Here is an 18,638-nt window from a genome sequence, read left to right on the forward strand (position 1 = left end):
AGATGCAAATATTTATGCCCACCTTAAATGACTGCTGGCTCATTAATTATTGCCCTTGCCAAAACAGCTTCTTTTCCATGAAGGCTGAGACATGCCTCTCTGCCTCCCCCAGCAACGCAGCTTTTCCGAATTATGTTTTTATGTTTTAGGCTGCTAAAAGTTTGCCTTTACTGCTCCTAGGAAATTAAGACGAGTCTGTTAGATCTGCACACTCAGGCCCTTATGCGTTCTATACGTGGTGGTATTGAAAACAAGAGCCCAAACATTGCAGCTCCCGCCCATCTTTACTAGGAGCAATGTCTTTCTCTGCTCCTAGCACACCCCGGCGTGCTGCTTTCCAGAAAGGACGGCTCCCAGTCTCCAGCTCTCTGGAGTGTGGGAGTCATTTAGGTTCAATTCTCTCAAGCCTTCTCTCGCCCCACCCTACCCACCCACTTGTATTGCAATTCATCATCATCTTTAGTGCGAAGCCTGCCCTTCTCCTAGTCAAACCAGACCTCCAGCCACCGGGTTACTCCCCAGTTTCTCCTTGGTTTCTGGAGCCTTTCCCAGCCCTGCTCTTGCTGCACAGGTAGGCAGTCTGCCCATCACCAACCTTTTCCAGTGGGGCCTCGAGGAGAGCAGGGAAGAGCCACAGCCCATCACAAAACAAAACCATGCACTTCCCTTTCCAGATATGTGGTACAGGCAGTCCTGTCCGTGCTTGGGGTGATTTTAATGTAGCTCGTACAGACGCCAGAGTGTTACTTCATTTCGCACAATGTGCCCTTTCAGTGTTAAAGCTGCAGGAGTGAGTCCTGGAGGAGACAAGCCTGACATTCACTTGTGCTGGCCTGGCTGAAGGGAGGATCCCTTTTGGCTCACCTGACAAATCTCTTGCTTGTATATCCCAAGAAGCCAAGCGCTGTGTGTCAGGTGCAATAAAACACACTTGTTCCTAGCATGCAGAGCTGCTGGTGGAAGCATTTTTTCTCTCAGGTGCAGGCTGGTGTGGCCCTGGATGGCCACATCAAGTCTGCTGGGCAGCTGGGCTCGAGCCACTGTGGCTAAGCATGCAGCATAACCCACACCATTTTCACCATTTTCTTTCCTCCATTTTCTTCATCCACCAATCTTAGGCCTGGACTAGTGTGCCCTGCTCCTGAGGTGCATTAAAGGTTTGTCTACCCTGGGGTTTGGCCATAAAATTATATCCCCAAATAGCCAACACCAATTGTTTCCCTGACACAGATGTCAGTGGACTCGCACCTGCTGCATGTAATGTGGCAGCATCTGGCCTGTGGGCTCTGAAGCCAGCGGATTGCCTCTATTGCTATCTCGTGCTGACCATGATACACTCTTGGCCCAAGTAAGACCAAGACAAGTGATGATGGTTATAGTGCCAGCGGCTGTGAAGAGAAAGAATGGCCAGCCTGGAACCAAGGGCTGTTTGAGTTTCACAGCTCCTAATGAATGGTGTGTTATGCAGCGGTGGTTGTGGTTGGTTGGTTGGGGAATGGCTGTGCCTGCTAGGGGAGGCATGCAGATCCGATCTGTTAGTGCTGTGCAGTGTAACAATAAGTCAGTTATCCAGTGCTTATTTTCTCTCAAATGGTGAGCTGTCGCCATAGGGTGCATACTTGCAGCATCTGTGGTCTTGTCCTTTGGGGTGCTGAAAATCTTCTGAAAAGTGCTTAAAAGGTTTCTTCCTTTTAAGTTCAGTGGTTCAGACTTGTTAATCTGAATGAAATATTACTATCATAATTAGTTCTAATTGGCAGCTTTGTTTGCAGCCTCATCAGAGCCAGTCATTACCTAAACAGAATGAGGAGGCTATAAATGTGTGTCTATTCTATAGATAAATAAAGGACTTTAAGGTCAATTACTACTAAACCAGCACTTCTCAAAACACTGTGCTCCTGTTCTGCCTTCTTCCCTTACCAGAAATTTGTGTTTCACAACAGCTGGTTACTCTTCTCAGATTTGCAGTCAACATCAAGTTATTACATTAATGTCTGCTGTGGCTATTCCTATGCTGACCCACTCAGGAATGCATTTTGTTTTGACATGACCTTGGAAACTTAAAGGAATACAAAATGCACAACGTGTAGGCGTGTAAAAATAAATGCAGGGAACCCACCAGACATGTGAATAGCAAGGAGGCTAGAAGCAATTCAGCCATTGGGCTAGGAAACAAATGGTTTCTTTATGTGGCTCTGGCTGTTCAGTAGCTGTACTTCAGAGCAACGTAATGGGTTTTAATGTTCATAAAAATGTTCAATCTGGTAAACCAATTTTTAGACTCTTACACAGTCTTGTTGAAATTGGATTCATTTGAACTGTAATGTAAAATATTATGTTTACTTAACCCTTGTAAACTGATCTCCTTTGTCTTCACAAACTTGCTGGGCATTTAAGGACCTAACATTCCTTCCACAGTTAATAAAATTTTGCATTTTTCTCTCTATTCATAAATTTAATTACACTCAGGCCTTCTTAATCAACATCAAACTTCTTTAATGCTGATTTTTTTAGATAGCTTTTTGGTTGAAAATAAATATGAAGGTCATGCATTGAGGCTTTGTATTTTATTAGGTTCTTGAAGTCTGCTTACATTTTTTCCTGTGTGCAGCTCTGCAGATAGTGCAGCATGAATTGACTGAGGTCTGATTATACCTCTGATGCAAGCTTTAAATCATGTCAGAGACTTTGCTCTTTGTAAAAGGTGATAATCCATTTCTGTCCTCATTTTTGACTAAAAGTCCCACTGATGTGAATGGCAGTTCAACATTCAAAGCTGCTCCTCTGTTCCTCTCTCTACCCATTTCCTGAATTTTCATCTGTCTAGCACCAGGCCCCTGGAGACATTTCATACAAGTATTTCTATGTTACTTGCAAGTGGGCAAGAATAAACTACATTCCATATGGCCATTAGCTAGTCTTTTCACTACATGTACATTGCATTTCCCAAGGCTCTCAGGATTTACAAAATTCCTTGAATGGTACAGTTGATGTTGATCAAAGAGTCCCAGATTCAAGAATTTATGAAGAATGATTTTGAGGTTTTCTGTCTGAAATTTTGTAGGGAATACAGTGGCTAGTACAGTGTTTATGAATCTTAGAGCTTTTTCTGGAGGTAGCCGGTAGATAGGAGTGAAATCTCTTTACAGCCTTAAAATACAATATAATTCGGTGTGCATTTCTATTAATTAATTTAACAACAAGTGCTAGTCTTTTGGTTGACTATGCATGTATTGTCAAGCTCCTGGGAACCATTTCACTCCGGTCTCACTGTGGAATATTAAACAAAATGCAAGATGAAAATTTGAACTAAAAATGAATACTGAACGGACATACCATGTTGTAACTTCGGCTTTCACCTCTAAACTGATTAATGACAGAAGACAAATGTAAAAGGTCAAACCTATCAATTTTAAAACAAGGAGCAATAACAGAGCTGCCATTTCTTAAGTTCAAGCTTCCTGCTACCCTAAGTCCTGCCTGCACAGGCTTATACTCAGTGCTCAGTACAGCTTACGATGGCGCTTTGCATAAAGCTGACTTTTATCAGGGAGAGTTTTCAGCTGTGAATCAGACGTGCCTTTGTACAGCCACAGACCTTAAGCATATACATTCACAGATACTAGGACAGATGTGAAGCTGTGCAGAATTTTACCAAAACAGCTACTGAAATGAGGTAAGGAAGTACAAGACCTTTATGTGTGCGTGCATGTCTGTGTGTTATTTAAGGAAGATAGCTTCACCTCTGACGAAGCATCTGTATTTCACTAGGGTGCTGCTTTTCACCCACTTTTCTGACATGACTAATTGAAGCAGCAGCAGCCCAAGTGCCCTGCTCAAGGTCACAGATCGATTCAGTGGCTCTGTCTCAAACCTAGATTTCAGCATGGCTCTGAATTTTTGATAACACAGCTTTGAACTTTAAAACTAAAGGCAATGCAAATGACTGCAGTATAGTGTAGCCAAAGTACAAAGTTGTTTTTTTTTTTTTTTTTTACATTTTATTTTAAAACAATATGTGGAGAGGACATGACAAAAGGCTAGAAAGGGAGCAAAAGAAAACACTGTTTTCTGTGTTCACAGAACATGTACAAACTGCATTCATGCCCAGACTATGAATACACAGCTTGCATGTTTCAAAGTCTTTCCACAGAGTGCCTTGTAATCACTATCCTCAGCATCCTGTTTAAGAGAAGCTATTAACTACTTGCAGTACTTTCCTTCTATTTTTCGGTAAGATAATATGAGGCAAAGGCCAAGAGCTAACGTCAGGATCTGTCCAAAGCACTTTTTTTTAAAGAGGTCTGTTAGTCGATATTTTTGAAGTGGCAGAAAGGAAGCACCGGGGCAGTGTCCTTCCTGGCTCTGCACAGCTTCCTGCGCGCTTCCCTGCTGGAGCGTTAGTCAGAGCCCTGCAACAATTCACACTCAGCCTCCCACACCATCGTCTGCCTGGCTTTGATTTTCTGCACCCGCACTATCGGCTGGCCAGCCTGCTCTCTGAGCTAGCAGTGAGTGTGCAGGTGGCAGAGCAAAGAGCCAGCGGCGCAGCAGAGACGTCGCAGTGATTCAGAGATTGCGAACGATCCCTGTGTGCGCGTCTCTGAATACACCTGCCTTTAATGCTGCAGGAGACAGGATTGCGCAAGGGACACAGATTAAAGTCTGCAGGGCTCTTGGATAAACCCCTTGTGGTTAAAAAAATAAATTAGAGGTGACTGATTGCTGACTAAACTGTTTTCATGTGCACATTTCTCATATCCTTGGTGATGAACTCTCTCCAAACTTCTTCCCACCTGTTTATGGCTTGGCTCTCTGGGCCAGGTAGTGTTCCCATTGGCACAAGTGCAATTCCAGTTACCTGATGTAAATTAAAACCAGTTGGGCTACTCAAGCTTCCCATCGTTGCAGTCGTTGTGGAGCCATGATTTGTGAATGGAGTGATGTCTAGCACCGTAATTTCCTGCAAATGGTGAAGAAGATGCTGATTTTGCCTGTAGCAACAGCTGCTAAGAAAGGGCAGAGAGAAACCATCCCAAGAGCAGAAGGAGATAACAAAGGCTGTGTACAAGGAAGAGTCAATCAAAGGACCTTGATTATCTTTGGCTAAGTGTTTGTTCACTGGAAGAAGCTAGGATTTGCAGGCTTTCTGGTTTTCAGCCTTTTGTGGGTGTGCCTTTTATCACATTTCCCTTTTTAAAAATATAACCAGCTTTTTCTTCTCTCCTATCTATTCTAATATCTTAACTATTAGAAGTTTCATCCTGAGAACAAGTATAATAATGCAGTCCATACTTTGTCTTTTCCATCTCTCTCCTTTTTTAAAGTCTTTGAGATAGTTTTATGTCAAAGCAATGACAACAAGCTGTCTCCTTGAGGAGAGCCGTGCTGTTCTGATTCCTATTGCTACTGCAGCCAGAAACTTGTTTTTACCTCCCACAGCAGCAAAGAAAGAGTAATGGGGAGCCTCACATGAATTCAGCAGGCTTTGACTTTTCCTCAGGAGGACAGGGGATAGCAGAGTTTGGGAATGTTGTACCCTGTAGAAAGAGAAATAACCATCTGCATGCTACCTTACGGCTCCTATTGCGGGGGGTCATACTGCTCTGCACCCTTGGGACAGGCTTTAAGGGAAATGTTCATTGAAAAACCAGGCATTGAAGCAGGAGGGATGAAATGTTATGAGGACAAAAGGACGCTGCTGTTATCAGAAACACCTGGCTCCTTGGATCAGCCAGGGTCCAAGAAACCACCTGTGTTCTTCCTACCACATATATATATATATATATATATGAAATATAATTTGAATAAAAAGACTCATATGAGGTCAGAGCCTTTTGCACCTTCTCTCTTACCCTGTTATTAACTCCCCTTGCTGTTTGCAAGTCAGGCTGTATTTGTGCATGTCACTGTGAATGGTTTTACAATGGTTTGTAGTTGACTCTTGTAGTTTTGTGAGAATTAACCATTACATTACAGAAAAACATTCAGAGAAGGGTGGATGGATTGATGTACTCAATGACTTTACGTTAAGAATGTATTTGCTGTGCAGCTGTTAAACCAGATTCATTGCTGCTTTTTGGTTCAATTCCTTATTTTCTTGTTAGTTTTGATTCAGCCAGAAAACTGCCCACGTTGCTTTTGTACTGGGAATAGTTTATTGTGTATTTAGCGTACTCCCAATGCAGCCTAAATGTTTGTATTATTATAGTAGCTCTGACATGGTCCCAAATAATATTAGACGGGATTTGATGAGCAACTACTGTTGATGTATTGCAAACATGACATATATATATATATATATATATACATATATGTAAAAGTTTTTTTCATCTTTCTCTCACACTAAGACTCCTCTGGTACATCAGCTTACTTTTGTACTCAGCAGCTGCTCTAATAGCATTTACACTAAACCATGAAATGGAATATATCTCAATAAACTGAAGTGACTGTACATTGTAGCCTTCTCAGGCTGGGCCTGAAGGTTCACATTATGTTCCCCAAATTTCTGCCAGGAGACCTCAGCCACTCTATTTCTACTTCATCCATAAAAGTGCTTGGCTTTTTGCAAAATGTTTGAGACATATGGCTCTGTCAAGTCACATTTGCTGTTCGTTTAGAAGAAATCTCTGAGCTTTGTGAAAAACTATGAAGAGAAAACTTGTGGTGCATGGTGTCTGTTTTATTGCTTTGTTCACGACTGTGTTACTTTCCTTCAGACAGTGGATGGTAACTGTCAAGAAATCAAAGCTGTTTTTTTTTTTTTTAACATTAGATATGTTCATTTTTTATTATTTCATGATAAAATTCTTCAGTACTCCAAGGTACTGACAGCATATATAACTTTTGAAGTATGCATTTGTCTTTTATATTACCATTTCATAATTCTAAAGATGTTAACACAAGGCTTCTTAGCATATACATATTAAAAAATAGCCACTTCAGACCACGTACATGACTGCACTTAGTGGTGGGGAAGAATTTCCCTGTATCCTAGTGAAGAATGATAGGAAAACAGAACTGGGAGGGAATTCATCAGCTTCAGCCCCCTGGCCCAAGACTTCTCACCTTGAGCACTTCTGGCAGATGTCTGTACCAGACCTTGAGCTGTTGGGTTCCATCCCGCGTTTTGTACTTTGCATTAATTTAGAGACAGATCCCTGCTACCTCTGTGATTAAGCTGCACTCTGCTTGTGAAAGTCCTGTGCAAAGGTTTGGTCTGGAGATCGCAAGCTGCAGCTCAGGTGTGTCGCAGCTACAGCAAGCTGCTGCCTGCCACTGCTGTTTTATTAACACTTATTAACATTGATTAACAATTCTCTGAAGCCCTCGATGTTTCAGAAACAGAACCTGCCTGTCCATGTCATGGCACAGGATGGTGTCAATAATAAAGGAACTGCTGAGAGGTTAGCCATGGCAAGAGGTTCACTTGGCCATAGTGTAAGCACAGCACCTCCATTCAGCTTTTCAGAAAGAGCAATGGATATATAGCACTTTATCCCCCTCACCCCCCAAAGTAAATTTTTCAATATACTTTGCTGTTGCAAAATAGCAAACCTTTGCTTTGTTTCCTTGATGTTTGCCATTTTCTGCAATGATATAAAAAAATGATGTTTTTACAAAGAGTAACAACTGTCATGTTTGTAAATCACAATAACAAATCGTAAAGTCTTTTTTTTCTATTTCTGCCTAAGTGTTACATTCCCTGTGCACTAGAAAGAACATGTTTCCTGACCACTAAACACCTTTTCTGCTTCACGTAAGTTGACACTTGTGTTTGCAGCACCAGAAAAAGTGAAATCAACCAAAAGAAGGCAGGTTTTGTTTTTTAAGTGGTCTGTAGGGCACAGATAATTTATGCATCATCATCATCAGGTTACATAGGAGTTTTGTTTCTTTAAGTGCAAACCAATTTCTTGAATTCCGAAATAAAATCCCTATTTCCAGCAGTACCCAGCTCTTTCCATTTTGCATGTGCTGCCTCAGGAGATCCTACTTCATGGAACACTGATTGCAGGAGACACTCATTTTTCCATGAGTTTTCCGCTGCCTTGTACTGCTTTCATCCATGCTTCTTAAACATACATTCCTTTATAGATGGTTTGGTTATTTAATTCTCAAGCCATAAAAGACCTTACCGTAGGTCAGGTTCTGCAGCAGGAATCTCAGATATAGAGAGGGCTGTATTTTATGCCATTGTTTCAATCATTAACATGGAAGGATTACAATGAAGTTGTCTAAAGACTGAGTGTAGACATCATTCCCTTTCTGTTTTGCTGTCCCTAAGGCAATCCACCCTCAGCCACCTCTTCCCAAGACCACTGAAGGCACAACAAAGGAGGCCATGAGCTCTAATTCTGGAATTGGGCTGGAGCAGCATTTCAGGAAAAAGAAATTACTTCACCAAAACCCCATTTGTGAGCTCTTAAGCCATGTGTGCTCTGGTCAGAGCTTGCGCCTTCATGATCCAGTTTCTCCTCTGGCTTAGTGCTGCAGTGAAATCATAACTATGCTTCTGACACTGCAGGCTGTTGCCAGCACAGAAATGATTGTGATATCACAAATCCACCAGGGATGGGCAAACTACTTCAATAAAAATTGCAACTGCCATGAACCTGAGCCCAAATTTCTAACTCTCTCTCTTTCCCCCCCTTTTCCTAAAGCTAACATGATTTCAATAAGTACCTCCCTGAAATTAATCATGTGGACTCTACAGTCTTGGCTGTCTTTGCTGATCCAGCTGCTGTCCTCGAATCTGACAATTTCCAATGCTTCCCTTGGGTTAGAGGGAGTGAGTACATTTTGGGGTATACCTTTGACCTGCGGAATGCATGGGATGGGAAGACATCAGCCAGCTGAGCCCAGAAGAAAATGTGCCAAAACTGAGGCTCCCCTGATAAAATATAGCTTGGACAAGGGAGCCAGAGGGAAGAAGCTGTTTTAGGTTGGGGGGTGGGCTAGAAAGACTCTGTTTATGTTGGGAAGGATAAATTCAGAATAGAAGAGAGAGATTTCAGAAGATTTCCATAAGTCCTGGAGCATCCAGGCCACACTGCCAGATTGTGTCAGACTGAAGTGTGGGTCCTGAGGGGGAGACCAAACAGAGCATTTCACCATCACCTTGCATACTCTATGCAAAAGTGAACGGAAATCGCACTGCAGATCGCACAGGTGATGTATCTTCTGTATACAGCCATGGTGGGAAGTTGCCCTTGAGAATGTATGAGAATGGTTGAGTGTGTCATGACAGATCCCATGCGGCCTGTGGTACAGGGGGGCAGGCTGTGCGCTCCCATAGGAGTGGACTTCAACATACCAAAAGGGTGTATATATATATTTATATATATACATATGCATATATATGCAATATATGTATATATATGCAGATAGGGACCTTGAGAAATCCCCTCTTCTTCTGCTCAGGACACGTGTCAGGCACAAGAGATGTGAGCTGCCTTTGCTGTACCCCAGGCTGGTCAGGTACAGCAGTGGCCACCTGGCACATAAGCACAACCCCGTGCTTAAAGCCAGACAGCACTGGTGCTGCCACTGGCTCGTGTCTAGCTCTGTGGAGCAAGGGCTGAGAAGCAAGGGCCCGTCCCACTATGTAAACGCAGCCTCATGGGTGCAATGCAGCCGCTGTGCTTACAGTTGTCTGTGAAAGCTCAGCTGCAGAGAGAAAATGAGCTTGCAAGGGAAAGCAGCTTGTTTTTGGACACAGCTAGTGTGGGTAATTAGCACCTCTGCGGAGACTAATGAGTGGTATGAGAAAGGTGAAGGAAATTCGTGGCTAATTCCGGTGCGCTTGTGAGCTTTCCAGAGCATGGAAGTTTCTCTTTAAGCCACGTACATGCTGCAGAGCAGGCGTGTGGGAAAGGTTACAGTGAATTTGCCCTCACATAAGGATCACTTTGGAGCAAGTAACAGTCCCAACATGAGAAAATGATTTCAAGCCATGAGAAGCTGAAACATTGTTCAAGGACTTGTCAGCTCTGCTTTCTGCATTTCTTTCTTCATATGTTTAGCTTAGGTAATATTTACAGTTTTAGGCATTTGGTTTATTGGCCACGGTGTTCACTTTAATCAAACTATCACACACTGTATGTGCCTTGCTGTGGTCTGCATTGCATGTAATTAGGGGGTAACTGTACAGTGCTCTCCCAGCATGAAATGTGTTGGCCTTTAGAAACTATGCTTCTTCATGACTCTGGTGTTTAATTGCATGCCAACTGTGAAAATGAATCTGTTCCGTATAAAAAATAATGGTATATACACAGTGCCATTGATCTCGCCTTTCAAAATATGGTTACAAGCAATACTGAATAAATCCATAACAAGTTCTCCTAAATGTTTTTCCTCTGACTAATGGAGGGCTTGCTTGTGCCTGACAGCACAGAGGGGGCTGCCAAGATAGTGGGGGAGGAAGGAGACAAGGAGGCAGGATCTCAGGGCAGTTCCCATGGGTCTGGCAATAAAAAGAGACTAAACTACTTTTTTTTTTTTCTCCTTTGCCCTGACAGCCTCCTGCTCAGTGCCAGCACCCAATGCTGCCCAGGGAAACATTGTCCCATCCCTTGCAGTTCTCCCTGATCACTTGCAGCTGTCACAGCTTGCAGAGGGGTTTCACCAAGACTGAAGAGAGCGAGGAAGGGGCAGTGAGGGAAAGCATTGATGGGGGTAAGAGGGTACATATTTTGTTAGCCTCGGAGCCTCTGTCCCATGGGGACTTTCTGAGATGTTTGCAGCTGGTACATCTGCTGGGCTTGGTCAGCCAGTGCAGGACGTCCCCAGGGTCCTTGTCCCTCCTGGGTCCCTGTCACAGAGTGCTGGGATGGTGGCTGTGTGACAAGCCAGAAGCAATGGCTCTTCTGTTCTCCTCCCTCCCTACCAGCCACTGCCGAGGTCAGCCATGGGCAAATGGTCGCTAGCACAGGCAATCTTCAGAGAGACAGAGCGGGTCTTGCAGAAAGATGTAATGAGGACTTACTCTTGTGTGTGTTTCCTGAGCTACTTTCCATCTATTTTTCCATTCTGAAGGGCGTCTTTTTGTTGTATAGGCACGTGCTCCCCCAACACTGAAAAAGAGAATTTATTCCCAACTGTGAAACTAAAACCTCTCCCAGCTTTAGCCACATGTTTCTTTTTCCTCCCTCATGTCTCAATACTGTAAGTAAGGTTCAGGTGCTCAGAACTATTTTTCAAGGGGTGGAGAGAGGCCAGCATGTTTCAGCGCTTTTAAATGTCCGTGTGAAATTCACGGATGTTAAACTGTTAGAAGTATGCTGGGAGACCAGTTGTCTGTACCTGCAGAGGAGGAATTTGATGTTTAAACCATAATTCAGCTGTTATGTCAGGAGCTCAGACTCTAGGCTCTTGTTCTGCCTGGGTTTAGTTCAGGTGGAGGTCGTGGCAGGATCAGTTCTGGATCCCCTTCCTACAAGCTGCTCTTTTCCATGTTCACATGTCATCTCAGTAAACTGATGTGGATCCTAATTACAGTTGTACAAGGTTACTGTTGCTGCAGATGTATACGTTGGGAAAGCTCAGACCCATGTTCCCTTTGCCATGTTTTGTAGTCCACTGTATTGATCATTTACCAAGGCACCCCATATACTTTGAACTGCCATGTCCTGAATTCATAATATTCTACGCAAGACAACTTAAGTGTTAATGTAGGAACGCTGAAACTGAGCATCAGGAATTATAATTCTACTGTACATGTAGCAGATGTTTTTTTAACACAGCATTATTTCAGGGAATTTAGGGGTAAATCAGAATATACTCAACTGATAAACTAGATCACTCCCCATAAAACATTTATCTGGTCATGAACTCTTTATACTTTTTTAAAGTGCCTACTTTAAAAGTCACACAAATTTCTTCTTAATGCTTATTCATCCCTGCTTGTATCTGTACTCATGCGTGATCTGTAGGTGACAGGCCCTTTCAGTCCTGGGTGTGGAGCTTAACTCTCCTCGGATGTCTGTATGACCACATCCCTCTCCTCTTTTCCAAAGGTCTGTAATTCATCTGAAGGGAGTTCAGCACTCCATTACTTACTCTGTTCCTCACATCTCTTTTGCTTTTACACTAGACTTTCTCTATTGCATTTTATTTATTTCCAAGACTAGGGGTGCAGATTTTGAAATCGTACTTTTTTGTGTGTTTTTTTAGAGGTGTTGAGAGCTTGAGTGCATCAGCAAGATGTCTGATTTGCTGAGTGGCTTTGGCACCTGAATCTCTTCATAAATCCTGTTAATAGCAACATTTCTCAGGGGTAGGGTGGAGGGACTTGGGAAGTTAAAAATACAAAAGAGATTGAGTAAATGTGCACACAATGTCAGCTCTCAGGGTCTGGCTGATCTGCTCATCATGCAATTTGAAGGGGAGAGGAAAAACTCACCTCTGAACTCTTCCAGTCCTAAGACTTCGTGCTGGGCTGGTGCATCAGATTAAGGCTGCCAAACTAATGCTGCTTACCAGTACACCCAGGCAGCAAGGACAGTGGCTGGCTGCATAGGACACACTGCTACTCACTGATTCCTTGCACAAGTAATGTCACACCTCTTAGCGGTTTGGCCCTACACCACTGTGGCATTTCTGGCCAAATCTTCCTCAACACAGTGAAGCAAAATCCGCTGGGAAAACAACCATTCTGCAGAGATGCAATGCAGAAGCTGTTACTAAATGTATTTTTCCCCTGATTTCAGGAGAACTTGTTGCATAGTTTGGATCAGTGCTGTTGGGATACCTAGAAAAGTGAGTAAAGTTACTGGTGTGGTGGTCCATGCTGGATTACGTTGTTCTCTGTTGCCCAAACGAGAAGTAGGCAAACTGCATTTGTCCAAGTTTTTCTCTTGCTACATGGATCAATGGACCAGATTGTTTTACAGCTGAAGTATTACATGAAGTGGAACTATCTGAAGAATAAATCACTATGGCACTGCATAGATAAACTGGGCAAAACAGCACAGACTGATACAAAATATAGTGTGAACACTACCAATAGAGTATGGCTATAAATCTGTCCCATGACCACAATCCCCATTTTGAGTCTTCTCCATCTTTCCTCTCATTTACAAATGAGACACCAGTGCCAGAAATATTATCTAATATTTTTAGATCTGATATTATTATTATTTTACCTGTACATTACACCATTTGTATAAAATTAGTCTTCTTCAGCCATACAAACCACCCACTGGAAGTTTGAAATATTGGTTAAAACAAAAACATTTGAGAATATAGTTGAAAATGAATAGACTGGTAGGATGGACTTTGAATAATAGAGGCATCTCTTTATTGGTCAAAGCAAGTATCTCCAGCCTGACAGCTGGAGCCTAAATCCTTGGAATTCCAAAAGTTGACCTTAAACTCGGACTCCTAGTTAATGAGTCCCTTGGATGGAATGTATATGTCAGCCTACTGATCTTTGTGAAACTGTTTCTTGATAGAAAATTGATGTAATTTAGCTAGACTTAAGTAGGCCATATGTAGCAAACATATTTGAAATCAGCTCAAGAGAATGAGATTTTGGCTATTGAAGGTATAAAACATATCATGTGAATTAGGTCTGATTTTTGATTCAATGAAGATCAGGAAAGTTTAGCTATTTTTCTTATATTATTATTATTTTATTGTTGTTGGTTTTCAACCTCTGGCTTGTGCTTATTGCACCTTTTCAATGAAATAGCACCTTAAAAATGACAAAATATACTTAAAAAAACCCAACACTTAGATTTATTCATCTGACCTGAGGAAGGGAAACATACTGTCTTTACATATGTTAATGGAAAGTTCAACAGAAATGAAGAGCAGAAAATATAGCAATAGATGGGTATTTCACACTTTTCAGAAGAGTAATAGCTGATGTTGGTAAGATTATCTAGGTGGCCTTCTGACAACAAGGTTTGCTATACAAACATTTTCATTTATTGAAAACATTTATTGAATATTTATATTCCTCCCCTAACCTAAAAAATATCCTCTTCAGAGAATAATAGGAATGTGATTATATGATCAGTACTTATGTTATCACTAGTTTCATGTTAAGCAGACTGCAGAAGTGCCTATGCTGTTGTCTTTCCTTGAACTGATAAATGTTCTGTTGAGAACATATTATAGTAATTCAATCCCTTTAGAACTTTGTAACATTCCATGGCAACAATTCTTAGAGAATACATAAAAAAGTAGAACTATTTTTATACATTATTAATCTTAAAATATCCTCAAGCTTCTCTGTGGATTTTAGCATCCAAAAAGTTGTTCAGTCTTTCAGCATCAGAAGATGACTTGGCTCTGGCAGAGAAGTCAGTGTAGTCGGGTTGAGGATGTGACCCGCTACATGCTTTTACTTTAAATTAAATAAACATTTCCTTCTACAAACACAGGATATACCAGCATGTGTGTAAAATATTTATACTATCCTGGGCCTTCCCACTGGCATCAATGGAAGTTCTGTGTATGAAAGTAGGGGATCTTATTCTTCAGCCAACCTCCAGATTTATACATGTAGAAAGTGCTGTGTTTTTAATCAGATCACAGTGGGCGTGAATCTTCATTGAGTTCCTTGATGTTTTGCTGATGTACAGCAGCAGATTATTTGGTCTCATTATTATGTTCTGTTATTTAGAAGACAGTAGCAACATTCAGTATATTGATCTGACAAAACAGTGGTTTGGTGAACACACAAAGTAATTGAGACTGCTTTTTAGGGGATTTGTAACTTGCTGTTGACTTTAATGGATGTAACCTAAGGCTGAAGCATTAATTTCTCCCTTATTATAGACCAGAGAAATAACACAGGTAAGAGACATATGAATTCCCTCAGTATGTGAAAATCTTGACCCAGAATCTCTGATGAAGCTCAATTAACCTAGATAGCATCCTTAGCAATTTAAAAAAGGCTGCTTCCTTCATTTATAAACTGCAGGGGATTTTGTCATTTAAGATATTAAAATAGAAGGTTTGTATTAGCATTGTACCCAAGACAGTCTTGTATCATCATTGTACTGAAGATAGTCGCCCCATAGAGATACATAGAGAACAGAGGGAGATTGAGAAAGAGGAACAGATGGGTTCTGATGGGCAAGGTTAATGTTAATGGCTTACCTAGGTCGTGCAGAGGACTTTTAGCAGAGCAGGAAGTCTTATGGTGACTTCTGATCCCAGGTTTCCAGGTGAGACTTTCTTCCTGAGTTTAAAGTAGGGTGGGGTGACGGTGTACATTTGCCATCATTGCAAGCATCCAAAATTTATGTCCTTGTTCAGTGTATTCTGCCTGCGGAATCCTCCCTTACTGTTGCATTTAGTATGGAGAAAAGGGGTTGAGCAGAGACCTCATTGCTTTCTACAGGAGGTCGCAGTGAGGTGGGTGCTGGTCTCTTTTCTCAGGTGACAAGTGATAGGATGTGAGGCAATGGACACAAGTAGTACCAGGAGGAGGTTTAGATTGGATATCAGGAAGAATTTCTTCAAGGAAAGGGTGGTTAGGCAGTGGAATAGGCTTCCCAGGAAGGTTGTGGAGTCCCCATACCTGGATGTATTTAAGAGACGTGGATGTTGCGGTTAGGGACTTGGTTTAGTGGTGGATTTGGTAGTGTTAGGTTGGTGGTTGGATGTGACGATCTTAAGGGTCTTCTCCAACCCAAGTGATTCTATGATTCTACATTTATTGCGGGTCCCTTGGCTGTTACTGAAAGGCAGTAACTCGTTGAACTGCCTCCCATTTGTAACTGGCTGCGTGAGTGTTCCTACTCTTCTTCAGGGCAAAGTCAAAAAGGAAGGCTTAAATTCTTGCTAAAATATGACCATATGATGTGGTGACTTACTGTGTGAGCTCCTGTAGTCTCTTTTCTTGTGATTGCTGTCAGGATCAGGAACTACAGAAGCCTTCTCTGCATAGATTTAATACCATCTGGGGCAGGGGGACAGTCCTGCCTCTTCAGACCTTCTGTGAATAGCTTTAATTTGTTCTCTGAAATAATTTGTAAACATATAAATTGCTTTACCATTTCGCCAAGTTTCACTAGCTGTTGTCACGTTATAGACCAGAACTATATCTGGATCCTGGATTTGCTGCTTGTACTTTTACCAAAGCAAAGGAAGAAATGAAAGAGTATGTCAAAGTAAAGCAACATTTCATTTATATCTATTAAAATTAGTCAGCTTGGAGCTTAAACCTACATACTGTGCTATTATGGCTGGAACTCGGTGGAAATGGGCCTGGGATCATTTATTTACTAATTAACCGTTGTCATGGAGTATACAGTGCCAACTACACATTGCCACATCACCATTCTTGAAAGTCACACAGAAGAGAGCATGTGAATGTGCTCTGTATTAAGAAACAAAACAACATTATTTCCAAACCTGCTAAACTGGCATTATATTCCCTACATTATTATATTTGGCTACTGTTTAGGGATGGAAGAATCAGGAACCTATAATTTAAAACCTTGTAGAATACCATGGTATAAAAACTTTTAGCGCATTTAAAGGTTTTATTCCATTTTGGAAAGTGTTAGACAAAGAGAGAATGTTTTTTTCCTATGAGAACTATTTTTGGCTAAAACAATATTCAAAGTAAAAATTTTTCATAGCTTCTGGGAACCCCCAAGCTTCTCCTGTCTTTCTTTCCACCTTATACCATTATCTGGTTTTCTACATAGCAGAAATTAATCCCATTGCAGAAAGCCCCCCTTAATTCTAGGCATAAGTATGGCTTAGGTGGTGTATGCAGAGTTTTGCAGGATCAAGACTGAAATTTATCTTCCAACTAAAAATTATAGGAGTGCATTCAATGATTAGTAGTATCAGATATAAGAGCTGACATCAGCCTTTGGCTGGTGAGGGATATTCATTGTAAATGACAATTTGATTCTACATAATGCTGCTAACATGCACTTGAAGGTTCTGATTTTCAAAAAGTACTGAATCTTCTAACGTAGTTGTAAGAAAATGGAGTTGAGCAAATACTAAGAGCTTGATGTGTGCCAGCCTCACACATCAAAATCTGCTCTATATTGTGAAATGAGTCAAATTAATTCTGGTGGGCCTATTTGAAAGAAGTCTTCCACTCCATCTTTCCTCTCTCAAAGCGTCGGCTGGAGAATTGTGATGATTTTGGGTACTATATGCCAAGAAAGATATAAAACAATTGAAAATGGTCCAGAGTAGGCTAGGAAATCTGAGATATGGGGAAGACTGGAAAAACTGAGGTTGTTTAACTGGAAAATAAGACTGAGGAGAGACACAGTAACAGTATTTAAATACATAAAATTATCTAGAAGGGGAATAGCACAAACCGTACTCTAGAGTGATTTAAGTAATAATTTCAGAAAAACTTCCCGACTGTAAAGATAAATGAGCTCTCAAATATAATATTGAGGAAGGCTGCAGAACTGATATACTGGAGATCTTTAAGATGTTAAGATGGAGATATTTTACTGGAGATGTGTGTGGTTGCACACACATCTTATCAGGATTAGCTCAGATGAAATTGATTCCAGCTTGTGTTGGGGAGAAAAGGTTTTTTTTTTTTTTTTTTATTACATCTCTTCAGATAATCTTTCGACATCTCTTCCACATCTCTTCCAAGCTCTTTTCTCTTGTGCCACAGTTTTCTTTGGTGAGAGAAGAAAGCACGGCAAAACAGGGTCTTCAGTTTCACATGGAGGAATATTTCCAGGAATACTGTTCTTGCTGAATGTGGTATTTGGATAAAAATTTGACTCTAACAGCAAAGGAGTTCCATATATGCCACGTGCTTTCTAGTAGTTCACATTTGGCCCATAGCAACATACCATGGTGCCGTGCAGAGAGCTGGGCTGGAGAGTGACTGAGTTCACATACATGAGCAGGCCATGTGAGAGGAACAAAGAGGGGACAACCTGGAGTCAGTGACTTGGCTCTCATTCAAGCAGTAGCGATGATGGGATGGAGGGAATTTAGTCAAGAGTGTTTGAGGGGAGGTTACCAACAGCATCAGAGGATGGAAAACCCCACAGAATTCAATGGACAGTTGAGAAGAACGTCCTGGAGGAGGGATGAACATCCATAAAAGGTAGGTATCTACTATGATGTGTGTGTTGTGTATCTTGCTTTTTCTCTCTTGCCAGCACTTATGTGTTTTGTATCCTTGATTGTCCAGTGTCTCAGCTTCAAGAGGAGTGAAGAATGTCATGCTCCAGTTTAGCATGTATCCTAGCACCCAGGAAGAGGCCTGCTGCTCAGGTTCTTGTCTATAAGATGGGTCGTGTCAATGCTCCTTTCAGCTGTAATTTAAGAGAAACCATAAACCTGTTGTAGACACACAGGCGAAAACAATGGGTGCTTAGTGCAAGAAACCACAGACCAGTTTCATACAGAAAACTGATGCAGTGCTTTTAACTGGCACTGGGGTTGAGGGGAGAAGTCTGCTGGCCTGTGAGTCCTCTGTGCTGCCCATATCCCTGTGTGAAGCCAGGGGACATATGGCAGCCAACTCAGATTTGCCCACGTGGTGGGTTAACACTGGACCCAAAAGTTAGTTGTGGCAAAAGGTATAGTCACTATACCTACACCCATCTCTGGATTTGGCCTGAGATAACTAATTCCAAATAGCCAGCTGACTAACATGTGGGATACTTTTTTGCTGT

At 41.7% G+C, this 18,638-nt stretch overlaps 1 long non-coding RNA gene across 1 annotated transcript in view; it reads left to right on the forward strand.

Moving 5' to 3' along the window:
* Nucleotides 1-3,577: 3,577 nt before the first annotated feature.
* LOC121066644 overlaps nt 3,578-18,638 on the forward strand; it is a 144,166-nt gene continuing 129,105 nt past the window's right edge. The window contains exon 1 of the long non-coding RNA XR_005817902.1: nt 3,578-3,676. This is a non-coding gene — a long non-coding RNA (uncharacterized LOC121066644). The remainder of the gene's footprint in view (nt 3,677-18,638) is intronic.

The sequence above is a fragment of the Cygnus olor genome, chromosome 2 (assembly GCF_009769625.2).
Source record: "Cygnus olor isolate bCygOlo1 chromosome 2, bCygOlo1.pri.v2, whole genome shotgun sequence".
Lineage (NCBI taxonomy): Eukaryota > Metazoa > Chordata > Aves > Anseriformes > Anatidae > Cygnus > Cygnus olor.